General features: G+C 43.6%; 1 protein-coding gene across 2 annotated transcripts in view; it reads left to right on the forward strand.

The window, feature by feature from the left end:
* CEP290 (centrosomal protein 290) overlaps positions 1-26,962 on the forward strand; it is a 1,276,764-nt gene that overhangs the window by 25,346 nt on the left and 1,224,456 nt on the right. Inside the window, exon 2 of one of the 2 annotated variants that reach the window (XM_069229618.1) lies at positions 11,624-11,683. The exons of the other annotated variant lie outside the window; for it this stretch is intronic. The gene's annotated coding sequence lies outside the window, so the exon portion shown is untranslated. The remainder of the gene's footprint in view (positions 1-11,623; positions 11,684-26,962) is intronic. 2 annotated transcript variants of the gene reach the window in all.

Genomic DNA, 26,962 nt, shown 5'->3' on the forward strand with positions numbered 1-26,962 from the left:
GTGGTGTTACCACCATATACCAGGTCCAGGTATCCCCTTATTTCTGAAGTGTAGACATTGTCTAGGAAGGCAGGCTCTCCAGGGGTAGCTGTGGATGAGCAGCCAAGAACTATCTAGGAGACATGCAGAGTTTATGCAATACCACTCATAGTCACATGGCACATACACACATGAAAGAACAACACAGTGTTACAAAAATAAAGATACTTTATTTTAGTGACAAATACTAAAATACTATATAGGCAATACTCTATTAGCAGGTGAGTTACCACACTTATACATACACCTTAGTTGTCAGGAATGAGCATACAAAGTAATAGAAATAGTGCACTACATTAGACAACAGTGACCCTAGGGGTAGCCCAAGCCATACACTAAAAAAAATGGAATGCGAATGATGGACCCCCACCCACGTAAGTGGAATCTGTAGAGGGGAGCTGGAAGAACTAGGAACCCCAAAAGTTAAGTACCAGAGTACCCCGCAGCAACCAGGAGAGGTAAGTACCTAGTTTTTTCCCAAACCCACAGAGAAACTTTGTAAAAGTACTGTGCAAGACCCAAGCAAGACTGAAAGAAACAGAAGACGGATCCAAACAGAGGAGGACCTGCAAATGAAGGGGACCAAATCCAGTTCCAGTTGGAGTGTCCTGTTGGGGCAGGAGCCACTACCCACCGTTCTGGAGATGCAGGGACCGGTCGACGGTGGAGACCAGGGTTTGGCCATGTCTGGAGCAGAAGAGGAATTTCAAAAGTGATGCAGAGGATGTTCCACGTCGGAAGAAGAGATGCAGTCCATCAGTGGTGTGAAAAAACTCACCAACAAGCTTTGGCAAAGGCAAGAGTTGCAGGAAAAGATTTGCAGAGCTGCTGGAAAAGATTTGCAGAGCCGCTGGGGACTAGGAAGGTCCTAGTTTCTCAACCTACAGAGGGGAGTATCCAGGTGACCCCCCAGCAGTCAGGCGAGCAAGAAGTTGTGGATGCAGCCCTCACATGCAGCAGGCACAGGAGTCATAGTGAGGACCACTCAGCACACCTGGAAAGGAGTCCCCCATCGCTGGAGCAGCAGGCAGGAGACTACACATTGCAGAGAAGAGTGCTGGAGGCTGGAGCTACACAGAGCCTGAAAATCCCTTGGAAAAAGAGCCAACAAGCCTTGGCAGCTGCAAGAGTCACGGTGCTCAGGGGTACTGTCCTGCAAGGAAAGGCAATGACTCACCACCTCCAAAGTTGGATAGCTGGTAGAGGGGACCAAATGGACCACTCAAGACCACCGCCTATGTTGCATGATCCACGCAGTAGAGATGACCCATGAAACCAGTCGTTGTAGCAATTGATGCCTGCGGATGCAGAGGAGTGACTCCTTCACTCCAAGGGAGATTGCTGCTTGCCTCTTGATGCAGATTGAAGACTTGCCGCCCTCAAAGGATGCACAGCTGGGGAAATGTTGCAGTTGCTGGAAGGAGCCAGAGAAACAGTGTTGCAGAGCGAAGTTGTCACTGGAGCTGCAGATTGTAGGGTCATGTGAAGTTCAGTTGTGGTTCCAGTGGCCAGAAGTCAAAGTAAACTTTGCTGAGGAGTCCTGCTGGAATCTTGCATGCTGAATCTGAGAACTCATCCAAGAGAGAGACCCTAAATAGCCCTAAAAGGGGTATTGGTCACTTAGCATGGTGAACACCTATCGGGAGGGGGCTATGACATCACCTGCCTGACCTGGCCACTCAGATGCTCCCAGAAACCTCTGCCCACCTTGGATTCAAGATGACCGAATCAAGTGGCCACCTGGAGGAGCTCTGGGCATCCCCACTGTGGTTGTGATGGACAGGGGAGTAGTAACTCCCCTTCCTATTGTCCAGTTTTGTACCAGAGCAGGTACCAGGGGTCCCTGGGCTGGTGCAAACTGGTTTATGCAAGGAGGGCACGAAATGTGCCCTTCAAAGCATACCAGTGGCTTGCGGTGGCTACCCCTCCCAAGCCATGTAACGCCTATTTCCAAAGGAAGAGGGTGTTGCCTCCCTTTCCCAAAGGAAATCCTTTGTTCTACCTTCCTGAGCTGGAGCTGCTCAAGCAGCAGGAGGGCAGAAACCTGCCTGTAGGATGGCAGCAGCATTGGCTGCTCAGGAAAACCCTGCAAACTGGTAGGAGCAAAGCTGGGGGTCCTCTAAGGAGCCCCCAGAGTGCAGGCAATCATACTTCCAATACAGGCAACAGTGTTGGGGTATGATTCCAACATGCTTAGGTTCAGAGTTACCATTATGTAGCTGGACATAGGTAGTGACCTATGTCTGGTTCACAGGTAAAATGGCTTCCCCTCAATCATGAAGTCCAGGAAAATGGAGCTGGAGTTCATGGGGGCAACTCTGCGTGTCATGCAGGGGTGCCCTCACACACAGGTACTTGCACCCTGCCCTCTGGGCTAAGAGGGCCTGCCGTAGGTGTGACTTAAAGTGACCTGGTGCAGTGACCTGTAGTGAAAGGGTGCATGCACCTTTTCACCAGGCTGCAATGGCAGGCCTGCAAACACATTTTACATGGGTTCCCCTGGGTAGCATAATACAGGCTGCAGCCCATGGGGAACTCCTGGTGCCCCAATGCCCTGGGTACCATATACTGGGGATTTACAGGGGGCACCAGTATGCCAAATGTGGGGTGTGTGAAGTCCCAAGCAACCAAACCTAGAGGGAGAGGACACAGTCATTGGGGTCCTGGTTAGCAGGATCCCAGTGAACACAGTCAAAACACACTGACAGCAGGCAAATAGTGGGGATAACCATGCCAAAAAGAGGGTACTTTTCTACAAAAACCTTCTACAAAAAGGGAGCACGAAAGATTTTGGAAGTAAGACATAAGCACTTTGCCAGTAGCATCCCTCACTCTTGCTTCTGTGCAGATACAGATATTGAGGTCCTAGTAAGTAATACAGATAGTGTCTCGTCTCCCGACAACCAGCCCTTCAAGCAAATAAAAACATACTCCTTTTTTTCAGTGCAACTCAGCGTCAAATCTTGATCAAAAAGTGGATATTGCCAGGGGTAGAAATACTTCAGTTTTGGAGAACCAACCTACAGCTAAAGTTTTGACTCCATCATTGCCATTTTCAAACCCTTTAACTTCAAACTCCCATACTGGTATTACATATTCTGAGGATTCTACTGCTGCCACAGCAGGAGTTAACATGCCTGTTCCAAAGAAAGAAGATCTTCTACCACAGCATCTCCATTTATCGACAGACTCGCTGACCCAGCCAACGGCAGTATCAGAATCTGCTCATCAGCCCCTTGTGTCTAATGCTGATGTTCTATTTTCTCATTCCCACATAGATCAATAAAGGCCTATTACACCAATAGTCTGTCCTTTTCCTTCTAGTATAATTTTACTAGCTCCACCAAATAGTATGGGGAATGCCACCGAGGCATTAGAAGTGGTAAAACGGAAGTCTGCATGTATTTCTAATTTACCAACAAATAAGCTTGAGTTTTTCTGATGGATACAACTACCTGTGGATTCCTCACCTATTGAATACTCCCCTTGCGCCGGCATCCAACGGAAAGATTCTTTCTAGCTTCTGCACGTCGACGAGGACGTCACAATTGCCCACGCGATGCCGTCTGACGTCATACAGGCAATAAGAGGTCCTCGCCGACGTCAGTTCCCTTTTTTCCGTGCCATTCGAACGACGGTTATTCTTCGAGGGAGCTACTGTTACTCATCGACGTAGTTACAGTTATTTTTGCTGTTTTCTCTTTGAGACAAGTTAAAGTGTCACAAAGAAAATCTGGATTCAAGCCCAGCAATGAGTGCGGTGGCAAAATGTCGGTTACGGACCCACATTCTGACTGTTTGTGGTGTCTTAGCTCCGACCACGACGTTGACAAATGTGACTCTTGTCAACGAATTAATCCAAAGGCCTTAAAGGAGTGTGAGACGAAGCTCTTTTTGGCAAAATCAAAGAGAAAAGACATCATCGCAAGTCCTCTTCTCCGAAGTCGCATCGACGTCATCGAGAATCTCGACACCGGTCGAGTCGGGAGAGATCGCGTTCGAGGTCGCCTTCAACTCGACACCGGAAGACATGGGAAGTGAGTCCCACCATCTCTCCCCAACCGCAGATGCCGTTGGCCTCTCCGACATCCCCGATTTCGCCGACGTCGCCTGTGAATCCTCCTTCTGTATTCGAGGTTCCTCGGCGTCAGGAGTTTTCTCCAGCTTTACAGACGTCGGGGCCGGCGTCTATGTCGCCTTCAACCCAGGCTCCTCAGTACCCGGCTTTCCCGGCCCCTGGAGCCGACAGTTCCGCATTCTTGAATGCGATGTTCTCGATTTTTCAGCAGATGGCTCCAGGTGGTGGACCAGCTGGTCCTTTGGGCCCTTTGGCCTTCAATATGAGCGCTCCGGCTCCGTTACGACTGGCACCTTTTATGCCCTTCCTTCCCATGGGAAATGTGGGCTCGGCGCCGGCGTCAGCACCTATGGCGTCAGCATCTCAGCCAGTGACGCTGAGTAGACCTGTGGCTCCGGCACCGGAACGGTCTCCTGTCCGCCCTTCTCGTTCGGCGCCGAAGAAATCCATGGCGCCGATGGATCCGGCGTCTGATGGATCCGAGGATCGGCGTCAAGCTTTGACGTCTGCTGAAGCCATGTCGACGCCGAGGATTGAAGAAAGATTACACTCGAGGAGGCTTGCTCTTCACCTCCTTGAGGAACAAGAATATCGGAGACAGGCGTTAGAGGAAGGAGAGATTGAGGAATCTCGAGAAGACCTCCATGGGTTAGACACGGCTAGTCTGGACACCTCTCCAGAATGGGACTTGTCATCACTTGGAGAGTATACGGAGGAGGCTGCATCATTTCATTCAGTCATCAGGAAAGCAGCTGACTTTTTAGACCTCCCTTTGCCGGTGTCTGAGCCTAAGCCGAATATTTTAACGGAAGTGTTGCATCCTGCCTCAACTACTGCAGAGCCACTTCTGCCTTTTAATGAGGCTTTGTTGGATCCAATCCTGGAAATTTGGAAGAAGCCGGTGTCATCTTCGGCAGTGAACAGATCTGTGGCTCGAAGATATTGAGTGGCTCTTGCTGACCCAGGCTTCCTCTCCAGGCACCCTACTCCTGAAAGCCTGGTGGTTCAAGCTTCGCGTTCAGCCTGGTCTGCCCCAGGATCATTTCCAGCTGTGCCCTCAGACAGAGACTCTAAGAAAATGGACATTTCATGAAAAAAGGCTTTTTCGTCATGTAGCATGGCTTTAAAATCCACTAATGCTACCTGTATTTTAGGGAGATACATTTACGCCCTGGTGGACGAAATAAAGTCGTCTCACACTGAAGTGCCCCAAGAGGTTATGAGCCTAATTGCTGATGCTCAAGCAGCGGCAACCCAAGTTATTCAATCTGGACTAGATACGACTGACTCTGTAGCCAGGGCTATGGGTACTGCTGTTGCTACAAGGAGGCAAGCCTGGCTTCGTAGCTCTGGTTTCTCGTCCGATGTACAGTCAACCCTCTTGGACCCTCCCTTCGATGGCGATAAACTTTTTGGCTCCAAGGCAGACTCTGCACTAGAGAGGTTTAAGGAGAGTAGGGCCACGGCGAAGTCTTTAGGCTTGCAGGCCTCCTCCTCTGTTTCCTCCAGACTTTTTAGAAGGTTTCGAGGATTTGGTTGTGGTTCCTCCTCCTCCTTTCGAGGGAGATTTCAGCAACAACCCTCCTCTGCTCTCTCCTCTTACAGGGGGAGGGGTAGGGTCCGAACCAGGGGAGCCGCCCGGCAGCACTCTGCCTCTACCTCTGGAGGGGTGCAGCATGGGAAGCAGCCTTAGCCTTCCACCAATTGCTTCTCACACCACTCCTGTAGGGGGGAGGTTATTGGGCTTTCTCTGCAAGTGGGAGGTTATAACATCAGACTCCTGGGTCATCAGTATTGTGGGGAAAGGCTATGCCCTTCCCTTTCGGGAGTTTCCTCCCCCCATCCCGCCCCACCCATCCTACTGTTCAGAAGAGCATCTCCTGTTGCTAGAACAGGAGGTTCAAGTCCTCCTTTCAAAAGGTGCAGTGGAGTTGGTTCCAGAGCAGGAGAGGGGTCAGGGTTGTTATTCAAGATACTTCCTGATCCCCAGGATGGATGGTTGGTTGAGGCCAATCCTGGACCTGAGGATCTTGAATTGGTTCCTCAAACAGGAGAAGTTCAAGATGCTGACCCTAGCTCAGGTGGTTTTGGCGCTGAACGATGGAGATTGGATGGTGTCTGTCGACTTACAGGATGCTTACTTTCATATCCCGATACTCAAGTCGCACAGGAGGTATCTCCGGTTTGTAGTGGGGTCGCAGCACTATCAGTTTGCGGTCCTTCCATTTGGTCTTACTTCAGCACCCCGAGTCTTCACAAAGGTGATGTTGGTGGTTGCGGCAGAGCTCAGAAGGAAGGGGATAGCAGTATTCCCTTACCTGGACGACTGGTTGATCAAAGCCAAGTCTCCGGAGCTCGTGTTGCATCACCTTCAGTCGACAACCCAGTTGTTGTTCGACTTGGGTTTTTCAGTGAATGTACCCAAATCTCACCTAGAGCCCTCTCAGCGCCTCCTGTTCATAGGGGCAGTACTGGATACAACATTGAGTCACGCCTTTCCTCCGCCTCAGCAGATTCAGGACATTCAGGCGTTGGTTCCAATGTTTCAAAGTGGAGCGGTCATTCCGGTCCTTAAGGTCCTACGCCTGCTCGGTCTGTTTGCTTCTTGCAATCTGCTGGTCACTCACGCTCGCTGGCACATGAGGGCTCTTCAGTGGTGCCTCCGAAAGCAGTGGTCTCAACACAAAGGGGATCTCGAGGGTTCGGTGAAGATCTCCAGAGATGCTGCCACGGATTTAAAATGGTGGATTGCAGACGGCAATCCTTCCAGAGGAAGGCCGTTCTCGCAAGCTCCGCCTGTGGCCACAGTAATAACGGATGCTTCCACTCTAGGGTGGGGGAGCTCATCTGGGGGACCTGGAGATCAAGGGTCTTTGGTCTCCAGTAGAACATATGTTTCATATAAATCTGTTGGAGTTGCGGACTGTACGTCTTGCACTCAAGGCCTTCCTCCCATCCCTTCGCAGTCAGTCGGTTCAGGTCCTGACGGACAATACTACTGCGATGTGGTATATAAACAAACAGGGAGGTGTAGGGTCGTATCTTCTCTGCAGAAAAGCTCTACGGCTTTGGTCCTGGGCAAAGGACCATCAGATTTTCTTGGTAACAAATCATCTGGCCGGAGTCTTGAACGTATGTGCGGACAGTCTCAGTCGTCATTTCTCGACCGATCACGAGTGGCGTCTCCATCCGGATCAAGTCCGTCTAATCTTTCAGATGTGGGGGTTCCCTCGAATAGATCTGTTTGCCACTCGGGAGAACTCGCACTGCCCGTTCTTCTGCAGCCTCCAGTATCCGGTACAAGGAGCGTTGGGGGACGCGTTTCAGATGACCTGGTGCGACCAGTTGCTTTACACGTTTCCCCCCATACCCTTGATTCCTCCAGTTTTGAGGAAAATTCGCCAAGACCGGGCCTAAGTCATCTTAATAGCTCCGGATTGGCCAAGGAGGGTATGGTATTCGGACCTTCTCCAACTCTCTCTGTGCCCTCCGCTCCGTCTCCCTCTCAGGGCAGACCTCCTCTCACAGTCGCAGGGGCAGGTTCTACACCCCCACCTCCAGAGCCTGCACCTTCATGCCTGGAGATTGAACGGGGCAACCTGAGTTCCTTTTCTCTCCCACCTGACGTAGTGGATGTTACTTTATCGGCCAGGCGACACGCCACTAAATCTATCTACGCTAATAGGTGGGCTAAATTTGTGAATTGGTGTGGAGAGAAGCAAATTGATCCCTTACGTGCCCACTTCTCAGATATCTTGTCTTTTGCGTTGTCCCTGGCACAGAGGGGTTGTGCAGTGGCTACAGTCAAGGGATATTTATCTGCCCTGTCAGCCATTCTATGTCTTCCGGACCAGCCTTCTCTATTTAAATCCCCTATAGTACTGAGATTTTGAAAAGGTCTCGTTAACAAATTTCCTCCCACTCCTTTCATTATGCCTCAGTGGGATCTAAACCTAGTCTTGACTTTTCTTATGGGTTCTCCGTTTGAGCCTATGCATTCTTGCCCTTTAAGGTTATTGGTTCTAAAGACTGTTTTCCTTGTTGCAATTACTTCCGCAAGGAGAGTGAGTGAGCTGCAGGCTCTATCTGTTAAACCCCCTTACACTTCTTTTTATGGGGATAAGGTGGTGTTGAGGACCAAGGCTGCTTTCCTACCGAAGGTTGTTTCACCCTTTCATATGACCCAAACAATTACTCTTTCCTCGTTTTATCCTCCGCCTCATCCTTCGAAAGAAGAAGAAAGACTACACAGCTTAGACCCGAGGAGAGCGTTGAGCTTCTATGTGAACAGAACGAAAGATTTCAGGTTGGAGGATCAACTCTTCATTGGGTACGTGGGAAAGAGGAGAGGAAGGGCAGTCCACAAGAGAACACTCCCCAGGTGGGTCATTCTTTGCATTAAACTGTGTTACTCTCTAGCAAAGAAGGAACCCCCTGATGGTATAAGAGCTCATTCCACCAGAGCTAAGTCGGCCTCTTCGGCCTTGGCTAGGGGTGTTCCTGTGGTCGACATCTGCAAGGCCGCAACTTGGTCATCCCTCCGTACTTTTGCGAAGCATTACTGCTTGGATTCTGAGGTTAGGAGGGATGGCCATTTTGCACGGTCAGTGCTGCAGGATTTCTTGGTTTGACCATTCAGGCACCCTCCACCGAGTGCGGTACTGCTTTGGGACTCTATTCAATAGGTGAGGAATCCACAGGTAGTTGTATCCATCAGAAGAACGAGTTACTTACCTTCGGTAACGACTTTTCTGGTGGATACATTAGCTACCTGTGGATTCCTCGCGGTCCCTCCCGCCTCCCCGTTGCCTGTCTAGTCTTACCAAGTTGTTCTTGGGTGTGCTCCTCTTGGTACTTGAGGGCTTGTACATATACTGTATATATATATTTATTTATTTATTTATTTATTTAAAAAAAAAAAAAAGTTCTTGAGTTTTTGGAATGATGTGTTTATCTTCGATATTATTAAATATTGTTATTTGATTGGTTGTCTCAATGGCCTATTAGTCTCAGGCACGTAAAAAATGTTGGTACTGACGTCGGCACGTTGGCGAGGACCTCTTATTGCCTGTATAGCGTCAGACGGTGTCGCGTGGGCAATTGTGACCTCTTCGTCGACGTGCAGAAGCTAGGAAGAAGATTTCCGTTGGATGCTGGCGCAAGGGGAGTATTCAATAGGTGAGGAATCCACAGGTAGCTAATGTATCCACCAGAAAAGTCGTTACCGAAGGTAAGTAACTCGTTCATCCTGCACAATACCTCCAGGAGGCAAACACACCATCCTAAACAGGAGTACAATTTTGAAATTGCTTGGAACAACAGCAAGCACTAGACATATTAATTCCACACATTTGGAGTCAATAGAGTTTAGCGTATATCCAAATTTGACAGGGAGAGACATAAACTACCACCTCCTGATCCTCTTCCGATCTTGCCAATCCTGTTTGACAGCTATAGAATTCATTTTTTTCATGGAGAACTGAGCTGGTGTCAGTGCTCCCACCTCGTTATTCCAGTCCTTTGTCACCAAGTTCTGACAATTTTAGTGAATTAGACAACGGGTTCCTGAGAGGAGCCAAAGGCTCAGATTTGTTTGTAAGCACTTACCTACATCCTTGATAACCATAAGTGTGCACACAGAGGGACATTATAGAGAAGTTTTTACTCAAAGACAGCAGGGAGAAAGTGATATCACAAGGATCAGAACTTCGCAAATGTCTGGTGACACGTGAAGCCATGGCATGGCAGCTTTTCTACTAAGTCTGATGGAAAGCGATCTTTGACATCTGGGCTTTACCCATCTTCACAAATAACCGCGGCTCAAGTTCTTGATACCAAATGTTGTGTTTCTTATACGCCAACAATGCTGTCACTATGGCCCGCACATATATTTCACTGCAGCGGCTCATGAATGCCTTTACCTCTTTCATGGAGAGATGGGACATGAAGATCAACAAAAATAACTCCTCTGTTATGTCCCGTGGGTGCAGGAGGGCTTGGAGCCCAACCTTTAGTTGATAGGCCTGAAGTTGCTGGGTTGAATGAGTTGACATTTTTCATTTTTAAGAGTGGACCTAATGCAAAGGGTTTAAAGCTCCTGTGGGAATGAACCTAGTTCTAGGAACTTGGTGAAAAACCATCTAGCCACCTTCCCTGAACAGGTTATGTGAAGAATATCTTTAAAGATTAATGGATGTGCTGGGTTTGAAAGAGATCCTGATGGTTTGTATGCAATGATAATGTCAAAGAAATCTTTTTCTGAGAGGGTATTGAAAGTATGTAGTGTCATCTCTTTTTATGCTGGGTGCGTCATGGGTTTGTGTTGTGTTGCCTGTTTTGTCCTTAAGTCCATTTTCTATCTTTTAATATTTGAAATCAGCTTCTTGGGGATTTTGTAACAGGATTTGTGGGATTGCTGTGTTTCTTTGTTTAGGCATTCTGAACTGTTGAATTCTGCTAGAATATTGTGTAGTTCCTTAGAAGGTGTTTTGCTTCACCAGTGACCGAGCTGAAACACTCATGCACTGACAAAAATCTCTGGAATGCGCTTCTTAGTCCAAAAAATAAATTTATTATTTCACTGCTCAAGGTTCCTAAAAGGAGATTAGCATGCTGAAAACACACGTTTAAAAATTGTCACAGCAATGAAATTAAAGAATGTATAAATGATTCTCCACTGCAACATACACAACAAATAGATGTATCTATATTATAATGCAAAGCAAATAATGAATTAAAAAATATGCATCACCATGAGGCAAGGGCAAAACTCCTTCATCTCCCTTCTTTTCAGCATCAGATCGCCAGATCACAGAATCGATTGAGGAGAGAGATCAGTTATCCTCATTGGTAAGATGACACACTCCAGCGTCCTGGATATGCCTGATATCTGCAAATCCTCCTTGTCCCAGTCCATCTGGTCTCGGTCTCTTATACTTTGATCAAACAAGAGAGGAAAATTTTAGAATCTACCTCTCCCTGCAAAAGTTTATTTATTCAAAAAATGCTGATTGCTTTGGGTCAGCTTTGAAAAAAAAATAACACGTTGGGACTTGGCCACAATCCCAAGGTGTCAATTCAAAACAAGTCCATTCCCTGCCATCCGAGTACATCATTATCACCGTAAGCCCTTGGTGGGAAAAAATACGAAGAATAAAAGCATGTGCACATTGTACAATGTGGAAAACTACTTTCAGCTTTTAACGTGGCTGTGACTAATGCTAAAATAAACTCATAGGCAAAATGAAGTTGGTGGTCACTAATGTGACGGTGTACTGCTATGCTAGGTGCAACATGGAGTCAGTGGTCAAAACTCACATATCATTAAAGAAGGGCAGTCCGCTTCATTTAAGCATGTGGAGAAGTGTTGACTTTTTGCTCTTCTGTAAGCTCTGCGATAGTGGCACATTGTGCTTTTGTTTGCTTAATTTTTTTTATTTTTCTCCTGAGTTGAGTTTTCATCCTTTTTGATAATGTCATTAATCTACGTAATGTTCTTTTTTTTAGATCAACCCTGGATATGGTCTTTATTGGTATGTTTCCTTTGAAGTAGAGAAGCAGTTGTAGGTGTGTATGACTTTTGGTCACATGTTTATTGGGGTCTTTCCAGATGGGAGGTGAGTTTCTAAATGACTAGTTTCTTCCATTGTATGAACATTTGTTGTTGGTTTTTGGTGTCTTTGAATTGTTGTTGATAGGTGTGTTGCTCCTGAAGGTGATGATGCTGTAATTGCTCAAGCTTACGGGAGAGATGTATGTAACAATGTCTCTCCCTTGGGGTGCACATATGACACCAAGAGTGTGTCCATCGGAGTGAGTTTGCTAGAAACAATTTGTTGGAGGTTGAAGGCTTCAAAGTTGGTTTTGAAAGATGTAGTTCTGTTTAAATTCTTCTTGCCAAACCATATGGTTTGTGTGGTCCAGATGGGTCTTGGTCACTGTATCTAGTAAGGCATCTATACAGTTAGCATTGCTAGGTGGTTGTTTGTATATTAAGAGGAAGGTTTAAGTAGTATTTGGAGTGTGATAGCATTGTATCATCAAGGATTCACAGCCATCCATTTTGTGGTTTTCATTTTGTAATATTCATAGTGATTTTTCTGGATGCAGCCAGGCCTCCTTCAATTTTGCCAACTAATTTTTTGTTGATGATGAAAAATCTGGTGGGATGCTTTGTGACATGTGCGTGCAGAGTCTTTGCTGAGCCATGTTTTTGTAAAGACGGTTGGGCCTGGTATGGTTTTTGAGAGTTGGTCAGAAATGTTGAAATAATATTTTTGTTCATTTCATGGACCTTGTATTGAAGAGTAAGCACTGTAGTTGTTTTGTTTCTTTCATGTCACAGTGCTTTCAGGTGATTGTGTGATGTAGTATGGGAGGAAGAATAGGGGTGTAGGTGATTTTAGTGTGCGCGACTTGAAGGGTCGTCTGATTGCAGCTGAAGGGATGCCGTTTGGTTAGAGAATTCAGAAGTTTGAGACGTGTATGTGTGCAGGCTAGTTGCGGAGGGTAACTGTGTTGTAGCTGCTCTGTTGTGTGGTGGTTTGAATGGGGTGTGGAAGTTTCTGGATGGAAGCTATGTTCAGGGAACCTAGTGATCATATGTTCAAACCTTCCCTTAATTTTTAGTTTCTTTCTGGCATGACAGTGTTTGTTAGTACTTTTGGTTGTGGTTTTAGAGATGTGTTATTTTTTTATAGGTTCTGTGTTGTAGGTGTAGTGCTTTTTTGCTGTAGAAAAGGTTCTATGGGTGATGGGGTGGTTTCTAGTAGTTTGTGGGAACATTACCCATAATTGCATTAATAGTGACAGGACTCATTCAAGACACAGCTAACTTTGGCTGGACAGTTTGAGCAGCCCTAGTTGGGACATGTATTTTCATTTGCATACCAAACTGTGTAAGACACCTACATAGTCTGACTAACAACGTATATAGGGTGTGGAGTTCACCAGCATTTAATGGTGCTAAATTTGGGAACGGTGTGTAGCCGGCTATGACAGGCCAAGTCGCCCCATCATTACTGAAGGGCCCCAGTCTCAAATTTACTAGTGCATGTGGAATGGCACCTTGAAACCAATTGTGATGCTCCTGATATGTTAATGGCATGTCTTAAAGGTGATATGATATGTATTGATTAGGTGCTGCGATCTCAGTGTATGTATGAAATGTTTGTTTCTATTGCAGGAAAATCAGCCCATGAATAGGAAACTTCACATTTATATGCTTTGTGGGCTTCTACCAAAAAGGCAACTTCTCGATCCCCCTGACACCCCCCCCCCCCCCACCCCCACCTAGTCTTAGAGAGACCCTGTTATGCCAAGTATGGTGTGACTGCCTGTCTGCAGTTAACTGGAATCTGAACTACATTTGCCATTTTAAAGAATACTGTTCAGGAAGGGAAGACTATAGTGGGGTGATCCTTTTAAAGGTTCAAGCTTGAACAATCTACAGACTAAAATAGGGGTTTCCTATTAAGCTGAGGAGAATGTATCACTATCACCACAGATGTCTGTGTATGAAGGTGAAAAGGGAGCACTTGGATACTTAACAACTACTCGGGAAACCCATTAAATAAATGCCTAACCTAGAACGTTAGTGACGCCAGGTTATACGGTTCCTACAAATCAAGTAGGACTGTGTATCTGGTCAACATAAATGTCAGATTATAGGGACTCAGTCCACGTATCAAGAAATGTTGACTCTGTTCCTAGCTAGGTCACAGTGCCCCATCTGAACCCCTAAACACACCGGAATACCAGATGGGTTTTGCATCCTCAAACATGAGTACTCAGATTCCCAAGGAATTCTTGACAACAGAGCTATCCTTTTGTTGTCATTTATCGTACCCAAGATGAGACACAAGAAAGATGTGAAAATATCTTTTAGAACATTTATTGAAACGATCTTATTCTTTCATGAAAAACATGAGCTGCGATCATTAGGCAAACCAGACAAAGCATGGTAACCAGCATTACAAAAATGGTAAAAAGATAAACTGTTCAACTACGTTAGTATTTTTATGTTGGTACACTCCTATCTGATACTACATATACTTTTGAGAGCATAGTGGAAATACCTTATGCCAGATCTTTTGGGACCAACCCTCTATACCTCAGTAAGATGTACTCTGGGAGGAAAGCAGTCAGTCTGGTGCAGTGCAGGCTATTTGTCCAGTGCAGGCTAGAGGTCAGAATCAGGATCAGCATAAGAGTCAGCCAAGCTACATCTCAGGCACTGCATGCCTCATTCCAAAATAATACCAGCGGAAGTGCTACTCTGCCGACTATGGCGTAGAGGCAGTTTTTATAATACAAGCACTGATCGTGTTACGCTGTGTCAGAGATGCAGTCTCTACTTCATGACATGTCTGCAATTGTGGAGCTGCCTCCATGGGCAATAAGAGTACTTAGGGCATCATGTTCTGTGTGTGCTTAGCCTTGGATGGCGTGTACAGGCTAGACGGCATAAACGTTTACAAGAAACAAGCAACATGTACAGTGATTTCTCAGTGTATTATTGCATGAGGGAAAAGCCATGTAAAAGGTTACAAACATAAGAAATGCTAAATTAAAAATGTGCATTTACAAATGGATGCATTAAGTGGGCCCTAACATGCTTTACCACAACTTGTTCGTATTGGGATTACTTTTGGATTATATATTTTAAAAAGAGCACAACTGTGCTTTATTTTTTACAAATTTACTTCATTTTTCTCAGTTAGGCGTTCTTTGGTGCACTAATTTCTTTTGCGCAGACTGTGTGCTCCTGGACCCCCCCCTATCCTCATTGCCCCATGCCTACACAATATTGGAATCCAAAGACACAAAGTCCTATGGATCTACTCCTTCCTGACTGGAAGGACTCAATCTGGTACTGTACACCTTGCACACCCGTGATCTCATTTGCTAAATTCAGCAAGGATCTTGCCTGAGTCAGACCCTCTTCAAAACTTACACGATCCCTCTCGTCGGCATCATCCACTCTTACAACATCAATTTCCTCTCCTATGCCAATATCATGCAACTCATTCTTTCCCACTCGGACAAGATGCCCAGTACCCAAATCAAGTAAATGCCCACATGACTGAAATCACCCACTGGATGATGACCAAACTGTCTGAAGTTGAACACCTTCAAGACAGAAATTGTGACCTTAGGGAAGAGCGCTTTACTGTGGGACTCCTCTTGGTAGGCAACAAAGCCAGGACCAACTGCGCCCAGCCCTACCACCCACGCTAAGAACCTTGGGATTATCGTTGACAGCAAACTTGACATGATCAGTAAAATTGATGCTGTCACAGCCTCATGCTTCGATACCCTGAAGATGCTTAGTTTGAATTTCAAATGGCTCACAAACAATATTGGAAAACCATCACAAACTTTTATCAAACAGGCTGGCATATAGGAACACTCTGTGCCAGAATCAACAGAAAACTCACTAGCATGCTGCATTCCATTCAGAACTCAGCTGCCAGAATCACTCTCAACCACACCACACTTATATCACACCAGAAAGAGCTCCATTGGCTCTCCATACACAGATTAGCACAAATCAAACTCCTCACCCACACTTTCAAGGCACTAGTGGCCTAGCATACCTTAGCAATAGCATCTCCTTTCACAAACCTTCCAGACACCTCTACTCACCTGGACTCCAACTCACAGACATCCCACGCATACGGAAAACCAGATCCGACAGTTGTGCCTTCTCCTACATAGCTCCTTAAGCGTGGAACAACCTGCTGCTACACTTAAGAGCCTCCTCCTCACTTCTTGAATTGTGTATGAAGCTGGGATCTGCTGTTCTAGTAGTGCCACTAGGCCCTCTGTTTGACTAGACTTGCACCTTCTCAGTGCCAGCGTGCCCGCTATAAATCTGCATAACATAAAATGACTATCAGCACCACCTCAACCCTAATGTGCAATAGTGGTGAAAATGACCTCCGACATCATGTGAACCAATAAATTGCATCTACAGGCATCACATGTTGCCCATGGATTTTCCATGATCTTTTACCAAGTAATTTGCAAGATAAGCTCCAGGTAAAGCTGATGAACACATGAGAGAATAGCTGCAGCTGGAATTGGGAGCTCACCGTTGAGGTGCTTACAGTCATTTTTTATCAAAAAATGTCTAGTCAATTGGCTGAAGACATGCTAGGATATTTATACCATTGTTATGAAGACTGACACCTTCCAAGGTTGAGGCTTGCAAGTAATGATTTAAAAATGTCAAAACAGAGAAATCAACTTGCTCAGAGATGCAACATTGTATTACGCAACTAGTGCAGGTGTTCTAGGAACTATGCAAAATTTGAAGTGACAGTACCACTCGAGTGAGAGACTTATTTAGTTTCTTTGGTGTGCAGATCTTTAGAAAATTCTTATCTAACAGAGAAATTGTGATATAGAATGTGATGGGATATTTAGAAAGAGATCCTGTCCAGTGCATTTTCTAGATGTTTTCTCATGTGTTCAAGATTTTTAGTTGCACACGAGGACAACATCTGTAAATGTTGTCTTACATAGTGCTGTAAACCATGTATTCCTCTGTTGGATATACCAATAATTGTTGCAGAGATTTGTAGAGGGTAGAAGAGTTCTTTGGAAGAAGCATCTGGCTTGATAACGTATCTAAACACCCTTTCATATTCAATGGCTGTACTCCTAGGAGGCAAATATTACTTTCTCAAATGTCTTAGAATTTTAATAGGCTGATAATTTCCTGGTGGCCACAGAGTCAACGATTGCACAACATTGGAAATGCTGTTTGCCAAAGAGTCTTCAAGAAATACAGCAAGCATTGATGGATTATATTCACTAGGATAATAAAAAAAACGAATAGTCAGGAATTTCCATATTGAAATGTAAATTGTTAAATACTGAAGATAGCATAAAGGGCTCATAAAGCACATGTAGTATATCCATTTTAACCAGGCTCTGAGAGGCAAACTGAGTATTGCATGGCTTATAGCTGTTTCGGAAATAAGATGTTTTCGAATTAGGTGTTTTTATAGATAAGAATATGTGATGCATTGAATATTGGAAGATATACATTATTACAACCGAATAAAACCAATAATAAGTTAAAAAACGAATGTCTGTGTATAGCTCTTGAACAGTTCATTAGCCTCCCAACAAGCAACCCTAAAATGCATGTACCAGAGCTCTACTGACATTCTCAAGTTCCTCCATCCTTCTTAGCCGTGTGTACTCTGTAGCTCACTGAGTGTTCTGATTTACTCCTGAAAGTTTGTATTGGATGTCCTTTGTGTTTTATTTTTTTTAGATAAAATATCTTAATCATTTAGTTACAAAGTTCTTCATAGAGAAAGACCAATGATGTAAATATTTTTGTAAAAAGATTATTCTAATAAGATATCACAAAGAAATGTAAGAGGGGATTAGACAACACTAACGATGACCTTAGGGGTGCAAACAGCTCAACACTGTGGAAGAGGACAGTAGGTCAAGAAAAGCTAGTGGTATATAAAAGTCCTAAAAGGGAAAAAATCAAGTCTAGCGAAACAAACTTTGGCAGAAACGCATTTGGATTACACCATGCTAGCATGTTTTATGGGTAAATGCAGGAAATGAAATAACTTTTTACGATTCTAAGTATGAACTCAAGATCATGCTATTGTGAGATTGTATTTACTTGTTTGCAAATTTTACTACTTAGTTTGAATCAAGTCTCCCATTTCCTCAGTAGTGTATTCTATTTTAAAGTTTTTTCTTAGATTTCCATGCTTTCGATAATTTTTCCTCAATAGTAAGATGCTTTCATCTGCGCAAGCCTGGCTGTTTGAGACAAACTGTTGCCATGAGGAACAGGTGGGGTACTTTATTGTATAAAGTAGGCCTTTGTCTAGAGTGACATTGTGGGCAAAAAACGATGGACTGAAATGTGGCCCCAAGCGATTGCCAGTGTCTGAGATGAATTCAAGCCGTCTAGCCATCATGATGATGCTGTTTCATCGGTGCAAGAACATTCTGTATTTAATTGGTCTTTTAAGGTTTCACTTGCACTGCGCATGCATGTGGGCTGTGCCCGCGAAGCCTTTTTTATAAAAAAAAAAAATCTTAATGGGGTCTTAAGAACCTGCCCCTTCCTTACCTATACTTACTATTGGCTGGCTCCCACACGGCTCCTACGTCGCTTCACCTTCCTTTGGCTTGCTCCCATGTGGGTCCCTCCTCACTTACTTACCATTGGCTGGCTCTAACAAAGGCTTCCACGTCACTGCTGGTCAGCACACCCTCCTCACCTCCGTCATCCTGCTGTAGTGTTTGGACCAAATACTGCTTCCGGAGCCTAGTGTCCACACGCCTACAAAAGTACTTTTTTAAAAAACTTGGAAATGAAGCACTCACCATACACCTGCATTTGTAAAGGGCTGTCATGTCCCCACAACCCCACCTTCCTGTCACTCATTGCAAACTCTCACTTCCCGTTCAATGTGTGTAGCTAAAGAGGCACCATGTGTACCTGGACTTTCGAAACTTCTCCTGTTAAAATCAGAGATTTGTTATCACTTGCATTATTTATAGACTCAATGTGCTATTCTGCTCATTTTGCCGTGTGACAACACCAGACACACACGCTACTAGACGAGGCCTGTCTGTCCCACTCCATCAAAACATGCAATATTGAAAGCCGTTCTGGGAATCAAGCTAGCCAGCGGTATAAGAAGCTGTGTTGTATAAAGTGTAAAGTGTCAGCTAAAGTCACTGCCTTACACCGTGATCACCCACTGTAGGTAGTCTTACTTGAAATCCTCTTCTACGCAACGTTGTTAAGTTTGTTTAAAAACAAAATGCTAACTTAACACCCATCAGTGGTTTGCACTTCACTAAGTAGGCACACACATGCGCCACTCATAATGAGGGCCTTAATAAAGAAGTGGAGCACAGCCAAGTCCGTGTTTATTATGAATTCTACTGTCCGCTGATCAGACTGGCAATTCTCGGGGACAGGCACTATAACCATTATCAGCAAAGCTATATCAGGAACTACTTAGAGAAATTTAGCTTTTCTAACAAGAGTCTGGACCACAGTGTTGAAGAAATCTCAGTCCTATCACGGAAGAGCTATGAATCATTTATATCGTAACACATTCGTTTAAAACTCCTATTGCCTCGTTACAGGAAGATAGATGTGCTCACTCTGAGCGCCCAAGAGCAAAAAGCAACATTGAAATCAAGTGAAATTTGTTTTGTTAATGAGGTAATTTAGCAGAGGTTCAAGAACTGAAAAGTTGCTGGCGATCAACGCTGTCACCTTCAGAGGAACAAGCAGTGTCAAAGCCAATAGGTTTTGCAACCACACAATCTATTGGTTTTGTCAATGTTTGTTTACACGTGACACAGCAGCAACTCGGTCAGCACTAAACTGTAATTTTGACAATGCTGGCCATGTTATAGTGTTTTCTTTTTAAAACTTTAAGACGTGCTGCACAGCAGCTAGCGCTGCTGTGTGACATGTCTAAAAACATTGACAAAAGTAACAGATTTCGCAACGGCGAAACCTATTAGCTTTGCCAATGCTTTTTTTTTTTTTTTTTGTAGCTGTAGTGTAGCCTAAGCCTAGATATAAGGCATTGGAGCACTATAGTTGCAGTTGAGATTAAGCAGGAAATCTTAAGTTTCTTTTGGAATTGGCGGAGTGAGCCTTCTAGGATCTATGTCTTTGGGGTTGCAAACCCTGGGAGCATATCAGAAAGCTTGAACTTTGGTGTTATTCCTGCTTTTTTTGCTTTCCACAATGCTTGTTCAATAAGGTGGCTGCTACAAATGCCACTTGGTATCTTGATCACCAATTAAAATGGCATGTTGGAGATCTCTGCCCCCTGACTAATGTATTAGACCTTAAATATAACACTCATGAGCAGCTGGCCAGTGGAGTTTGTTTAATGTAAATATGAGGAAGTTATATTTTCTCAGTCCCGTGAGATGTTCTATTTTAAAACATATTTTATTCGTTTTCAGTTACAGACTGGCAATAGCAATTTCAAAATCTGCAGTGATCAGTGTTACAAAATGAGTCACATGGGCCTATGGATTAATTCATGGTGGAGGAAAAACAGTAAAGCAAAGTTGTTTAACGTGCGGTAAAAGTGATTACAGTGTTTTACTGTACCAGAACTTCCAATTTTTGCAACCAACTCGCAAACAAGCCCTTCCATTTTCCGCTCCTACCAGGAGTGACCCTTTGAGACTGTCTTTGTAAGCTTTTTTGCTTCTAACTGCAGGTGGCTAAGAATATTAGTTGTCAGCCTTAAGCTTTGGGCTTTGTTCAGCCTTTCATCCTATTTGGAGGGGAAGTTCCTTATTTTCATTTTATCTAATAGATTTCGATATAGCTCTTTGATTACTTCATCTGGGGTCACAGAATGCTGTACAGATAAGGAAAGTATTGTTATAAAAGAACACTAAAAATCTGAAGCTGAATCTGTGGAGCATTGAATTCCTGTGTTCAGTAAGGAAGGACTAATAGTGTGCTGTTAAACTCTATTTGTGTATGTGAGGTTTTAAATTTAATACCACTCACCTACTTGTGCGCATGTTTCATCATCGGGGTTGATCCATCACCTACAAAGAGGGTTTCAGGTGGACACGTTTTGAGCTCTTTGTGAGAAAATAGTTGTGAGTGATGTATGTAATCAGAGGTCGGAGTGTGAGATTAAACCTGTGTCACAGGGTAGACAATTACTTTTTCATGGTACTTCCTAGGCACAAGTTTAAAAAGCAAGGGTTAAGATTGGGACTGTTAGGCCCTCCTATATAGGTGTGATTTTGTTCTACATGTTTAAAGCCATCTTTATCGTCTCCCAAGTTCGGAGGCATTTTCAGGATCTAGATGACCCCTAAATTATTATCCTTATTCTCTTATGCTGACTCTTACTCATTTTGAATGTTGTGTATGGGTGTATGGAAGGTACATGAAAAATGGTTGGACAGTTGTCACAGTTTAAGTCTCTGGCTTGGAGTAGTCTCCTATCCACAGACACACATATAGAGTATTCTTTAAATATAACTTTGTTTATCCTGCATTTATCAGCCTTTGTTCTTTGCAAGAAATCATTCACCCAATATATATTAAAGTAGAGAACACTCTCTCGCCAAGTCTGTTCCCTCTTAAATGTATTTACACCAATACACTCAACCTCCACTCGTGCAGTACACAAAATAGCGAAGAAAGATATACAGTGTAAGTTTTTTTTTTTTTTTCTTTTCTTATCAAGTTATAATGTTATGTCAATAGTATGGGATGTACAGCGTCGAAGTATTTCCAGAGTATTATAAATTATTGAAGTTAGAATGAAGGGACTTTAGTTTTAGCAGACAGCTACAAATCCAATACTTCTTGAGCTTAAACAAGAATGACTTGTTGCTGCAGCCCAAGACATTGAAAAAGTATTTAACAATGTAGTCTGAGATTATCCATTTGAAGGTCTGAGACAGTTTGTGTTCCAATATTTCTAAAAAGAATTAGGCTCTTACATAGGAAACCAATTACTGAGTTGGAAAGATAATATCAGATCCTTGTCCTTGGGTGCTGTAGAGAGGCACTGGACAGGGGTGTCCACACTCCCTTCCCCCTGCAGTTCACTCTAGCATTAGAGCCCTTGGGAGCGGCTGTGCAGGGTTATAGCCATATCAGGCAGTATAATAGGTTAAGGCACTCATGTGGTGCTCATGTATGTGGTTGTTTCTTTGGTAAATTTAAAGCGGGTCACTGACTCACTACCACGTATATAGAATATTTCGAAAAAATTGGGGCACATTCAAGTTGCAAATTAATCCTACCAAATCCTGCTTATTGCTAGTGGGAAGTCTAATGGGAAGACTCATTCATGATTTACCTGCCTTAATTGGCAAATACATGGTTTAAAATATTTGAGTATAGATTTCTCATACGGATGATGAAATGGTGAAACTCAACATGCACCCGGTCTTTGAAGAGTTAAAAAAAAAAAAATTAATTGATTTTGTTCTTCCCTCCCACACTCTATGACTGGGAGAAGAGCTTTGATAAAGTTGATGTCACTTCCTTGATTTTGATATACCTGTTAGGGAAGTTTCAACCCAATATCCAGATAGGTCTTAAAATAATTAAATCAGTTATTTAACTTCCTATGAAATGATAAGAGATCGAGAGTATGGTTAGAGACCTTGAAATTGTCCACAGATAAAAGCTGTTGGCTCTGCTGAAATAGATGATTATTAGCTAGTTGCTTGGTTACAACAACTGGTTCATTGACTAAATGAGAGCTTTAATCCAGAAAGCCGAGGTCTGAGGGTGTGCCATGGTAAGATGAGTTAAATCAGTTGTTCATGTTATAACCAAAGTCAATAGAAGAACTTTACCTCTTCTCTTTGTCACACATATGTTAGATATTTGGAATTGGATTGGAACTAGTGTCCGCAATGAGACACCATTCCTTCACAATATATTGACACAAAACTACTGAAGGCAGAAGAAGTTTGGAAAAAAAGTGGTTAAAAACACAGGTGTACTCTTTGGGGAAGGATGATTAAACAAGAAAGACCTTTATAGAGAAGACTGACTTAACATTTGGCAAGCGACAGTGTGCTTTGGGGTAGTTGCAGGTTAATTATTTATCTATCCTTGATTAACGGGATGACTTAAGGGGATGTGGACTGGATTTCCAGGCAGACCTCCCAAATCAGAAATGGTTCTCAAAATTGCAAACTTAGCAGAGGAGGTCATCTGGTGTTCTCTCTATGTGGTGTGCTAGGAATACATGAACAGGAGGAACTGCTGTAACTTAGAGCTATGTGGCATAACGATATATCATAGCCAATGGCAGCCTCATAACTGAATCATATACTATACTGATTATTAGTAATTTGAAAATCAATGAGCAACACCAATGACGAAGCATGGCAACAAATGTGGGTGAGGGGTTTGTGAACTTTTTTCAATCCAACACATAAATACATAGGCTTAACTATGGGCTTTTGTTTCTGGAACATGGGAATTCCACATTCTGAGGTTAGGACTTCAGTATCTTATTGTGCTGATACAGTCTGATGGTTATGATGTACTGAAAGTCCTTATCTACCCTCGTACTCCCTGTGGACTGTATTACAATGCATGGTAAGTCTTCATATGCTTGGAAATCCAGTCAACAGTATTTTTAAGTGTGCACAAAATATACCATGAGAAGTGCATACTGTGATGATTGCACCCTGAAAGCAGAACAGACCTAGAAGTGGGACAAAGAAAAGAGGGGTAGAGCAGCGAAACCAAAGGAGAACCAGGATAATCATCAGAAAGCTTTGTCAGCTTAATAAACTGTGCTTGTTAAAGTCTGATTAGAAAATCTCCAGGGAGGGGGCAAGCCTGATAATGATTAGATATTCGAATACTCACGGAATTTCCCTCACTTAAGTGCAATCACTACATAGATAATTGGTGAGTCATTTCACACTAAAATCCTTAAATCTCTTTTTTTTTTCTTTACTTTGCTAAGACCCAAGATCTTGGCAACTTCTATGGCATGGCAACTCTGCACAGCTCCAAAGGTACCTTCAAACCATTAAGTGTGACATAATTATTGTGGGTTGCGGTGAAGCAAATGTGCACTTTGCATGTGACAGCAAAAATCCAACCATGTCAATGACTTTGGAGTGGGATGATGGTGGAGAGGTACGCTTCACCTGCTGCACCACCCTGAGCCTTAATCATTTACTTTACTTGTTAAACCATTTATGTAGTGTGCTGTACCTACCCCTGGGAGGGTACTTTAAATTAATATAACACAGGTTACATTTAGATGAAGAGCCTGGATTTGAGAAATTATCCAGAGACTGTTTATAACAGTTAAACATTTGCTGTAGATCGTGTTTTTTAGACTTATTTAAAAAAATGTCTGAAGAGGTGGGTTATGGGCTGTGTGTGGAAAGTGGTAAACGGTGTCAAGGTTCAGAGACCTGGGACAGAGTTGCAGGCTATGATGTCTGTGCCAGAGAATGACTGTTTTTGTGCTGTAGACATGTTATAAATTTAGAAATTTCAAGGAGAAGCCATTAATGACATTTGAAAAGCTCAAGGAGAAGGCACTTATAACATTAAAGATCTTTTGAACTGCCACTGGAAATGGTAAGTAGGTCCTCTTGATGGGATATGCATTGCCATTGATAATGTTCTGCAAAGAAGCAGCAGATTTTACTTTGGAGTTTGAAGAACATAGAGCATGCTGGTGATGTAATTGAATATATTTGTGGAATAAACCAGCATAGAAGTGAACTGCAGTACAGGTTTACGTGTTGCATTTAATTGATGGTCTTGTCAGTGTGGTGTTTCTGATGTCTAGTCTTGAGATGCCTCGATATGCCTAGCAATGAACAACCATTTTAAGATGATTAACAGGATGTTGTTTAGGATTTGGAGAGGAAACCTGATTATTCCATATGAGGACAGAGTGGATGAACAGCTCTTCGTGGGCTTTGCCAGAGCTGAAAAACAGCAAGTCAGTGACAACATTTTTCATTCAGTCATCCTCTGTCTCAAGATCTGTAATACACTGGTCAAAAATATCTTTTTGAGGGTATTCTTGTCCATTCCACTAGGGGCGTAGCTGCCTCACAGTAATTTTCATCAGAGATGACCCAGTTGCAGACAACTGCCAGGAAGCTATATAGTCATATTTGCATACTTTTGTTAAGCACTACTGAGGCACGTCTCTGGCACATAGTGATGAGTACTTTGCCTGAGCTTTGTTGCATGGTTTCCTTGGTTAATTGGCTTACCTCAGTCCCCCTTACAAAGAAGCTATTGATTTGGGACTCAGTTGTAAGGCAGTGAATCTGCTGGAAGATATGGTCATGAAAAGAAAAAGTTACTTACACTTGAATTTGATGTGTCTGGTGGATACATACCTTTTTCCACATATTCCTCACATTCCTCACCACCGTTCCGCCTCCCTTAATGAGGTAGTTTTGTGTTTAACACAATCCAGAGATGTGAACAAGTGGTTAATTAGTTGGAGTGGACTAGGATATTCCACAATTAATGAAGTACTATCCTCTTAGATGCCTTCAAAGATGTAAAAAAAACTAAATTTAGCTCAGTGTCTGGTAACTTTGGCAAAGAGCAGACCAGCTTAACTTAATGAAAATGTGTAAAGAAGTACCAAAACAGTTAAAAAGTCAAAAACACAACACAATAAAAATCCCATTCCAATTTATAAAGATAGCAATTTTTTTAATGAGCCTAATGACACTAAAGCAACAAACAAAAATACAATAAGGGAAACATGAGTTTTGAATTTTAAAATATTTAAGTGGAAAAAGCACCAAGAAGTGGAAAACATCAATAGTAGTCAAAGGTCACAGTACACCAGGACCCAAGAGCGGTTTGCGGCTAACTGCACAGTACGGATACACCAAGTAGATTGCACCTGCTATGGTCTAGAAGTAGGGAAGTTCGAAACAGTTTTTAAGTCTCAGTCTAAAAAGGTACCTTGTCATTTTTCTGAGGAAACACTCCTCGCCATGCAGAACAAACCTGAAATGGATCAGCCGTGGAACTGCTGGATGGATTCTTTTCAGGGTCGGTTCCCTGAAAGCCCTGGAGAACATTTTTTGAAACATTGCCAACCTTCCTTTGGTGCCCAAACAAGCAAAGAAGTACACTTCCAATGCCCCCAGGAACCCAGGGGGGAGCGCAGAGACTCCCAGAGTGTCCGGTGAAGGGCAACTGCAAAGTCCATTTCCAGACCTTTTGAGATTCTTTACAGGAAGGTTCTCTTCATTTTTGTTAGTGTTCCTTCAGCCAGCAAGGGGATCCACTTGTGGTCCTTGGAGATCTTCCTGTCCTTTGATTTCAAGTGAAGGGGGGCACAAACTCCTGAGGTCCTGCTTACTGGGCAAAGACGCCAAGTGGAGCAGGTTCAGTCAGCCCGGTATTCTTTTGCAAGTCCAGTAGTGTCAGAGGAAGGCTTGGTGAGGGTCCACCTTTTTAGAGTTCACCAGCCTGTGGGTGAGGAACACCCTAAGACACTCCTAGTTCCTCTTTGGCCACTGAAATAAAGGTTTCCAGACCATGTCCACATACTTTTGCTGTAGTTCCTGTTTGCTTTACTACAAATAGGCCCAAAATGCAATTTGTCAGGGCAGATCCAGGATGGCAAAGGTCTTGGGCCACACTGAACTTGGGCTCTGAGGCTCTGGCTGTGTGGGGGAAGTGTACTATGGTATTAATTGCTCACATTAAAACATTAAAATCCAGTTTGAAGCAGGCACTGTATCCACAACAAACCCAGGGGCAGGTTAAGAGTCCTTCAGCAACTAGGCAGTGGATATACAATCATTGGCCTGGCATCCTGCTTTCTTCCTTTTATGCATTCCAAAGAGTTACATATGGCTGAACGGATTTGACACTGTGGCATCAAATGAATGCCCTCAGCCCCCACCTTTCATGTTCTATTAAGCTTATATAAGTCCTCTCTGCCCATTCGGGTCAGCCTATTGTCTGCCTCTAGGAGGAATTTCACACCTTTTTTTACACGTCTTCTGGGTCTGAGCACTGGTTGGAAGTTGCTGGACAGTTAATGCACATTAGCCCCCTCAAACATAAGGCAAGCATAAAGAGTAGTTTTTTTTTACAAATTTCTTTTCATAATATTTATTAAAAGTCCAGCTTCATTGAATTGGATTTTTAATAAATATTAGAAATAGTTGTTTAAATACTGTTTCTAGCTGGTCGCACTCCAGAGATACAGTATACATATTGCAATCTGTTCTCTGAGTTTCTGCATAGGACAGCTAGGCCTGCCACAGTGAAAATAGCTTTTACCGTCTTGTCACTGTAGAACA

This window comes from Pleurodeles waltl, chromosome 4_1 (genome assembly GCF_031143425.1).
Source record: "Pleurodeles waltl isolate 20211129_DDA chromosome 4_1, aPleWal1.hap1.20221129, whole genome shotgun sequence".
Taxonomy (NCBI): Eukaryota; Metazoa; Chordata; class Amphibia; order Caudata; family Salamandridae; genus Pleurodeles; species Pleurodeles waltl.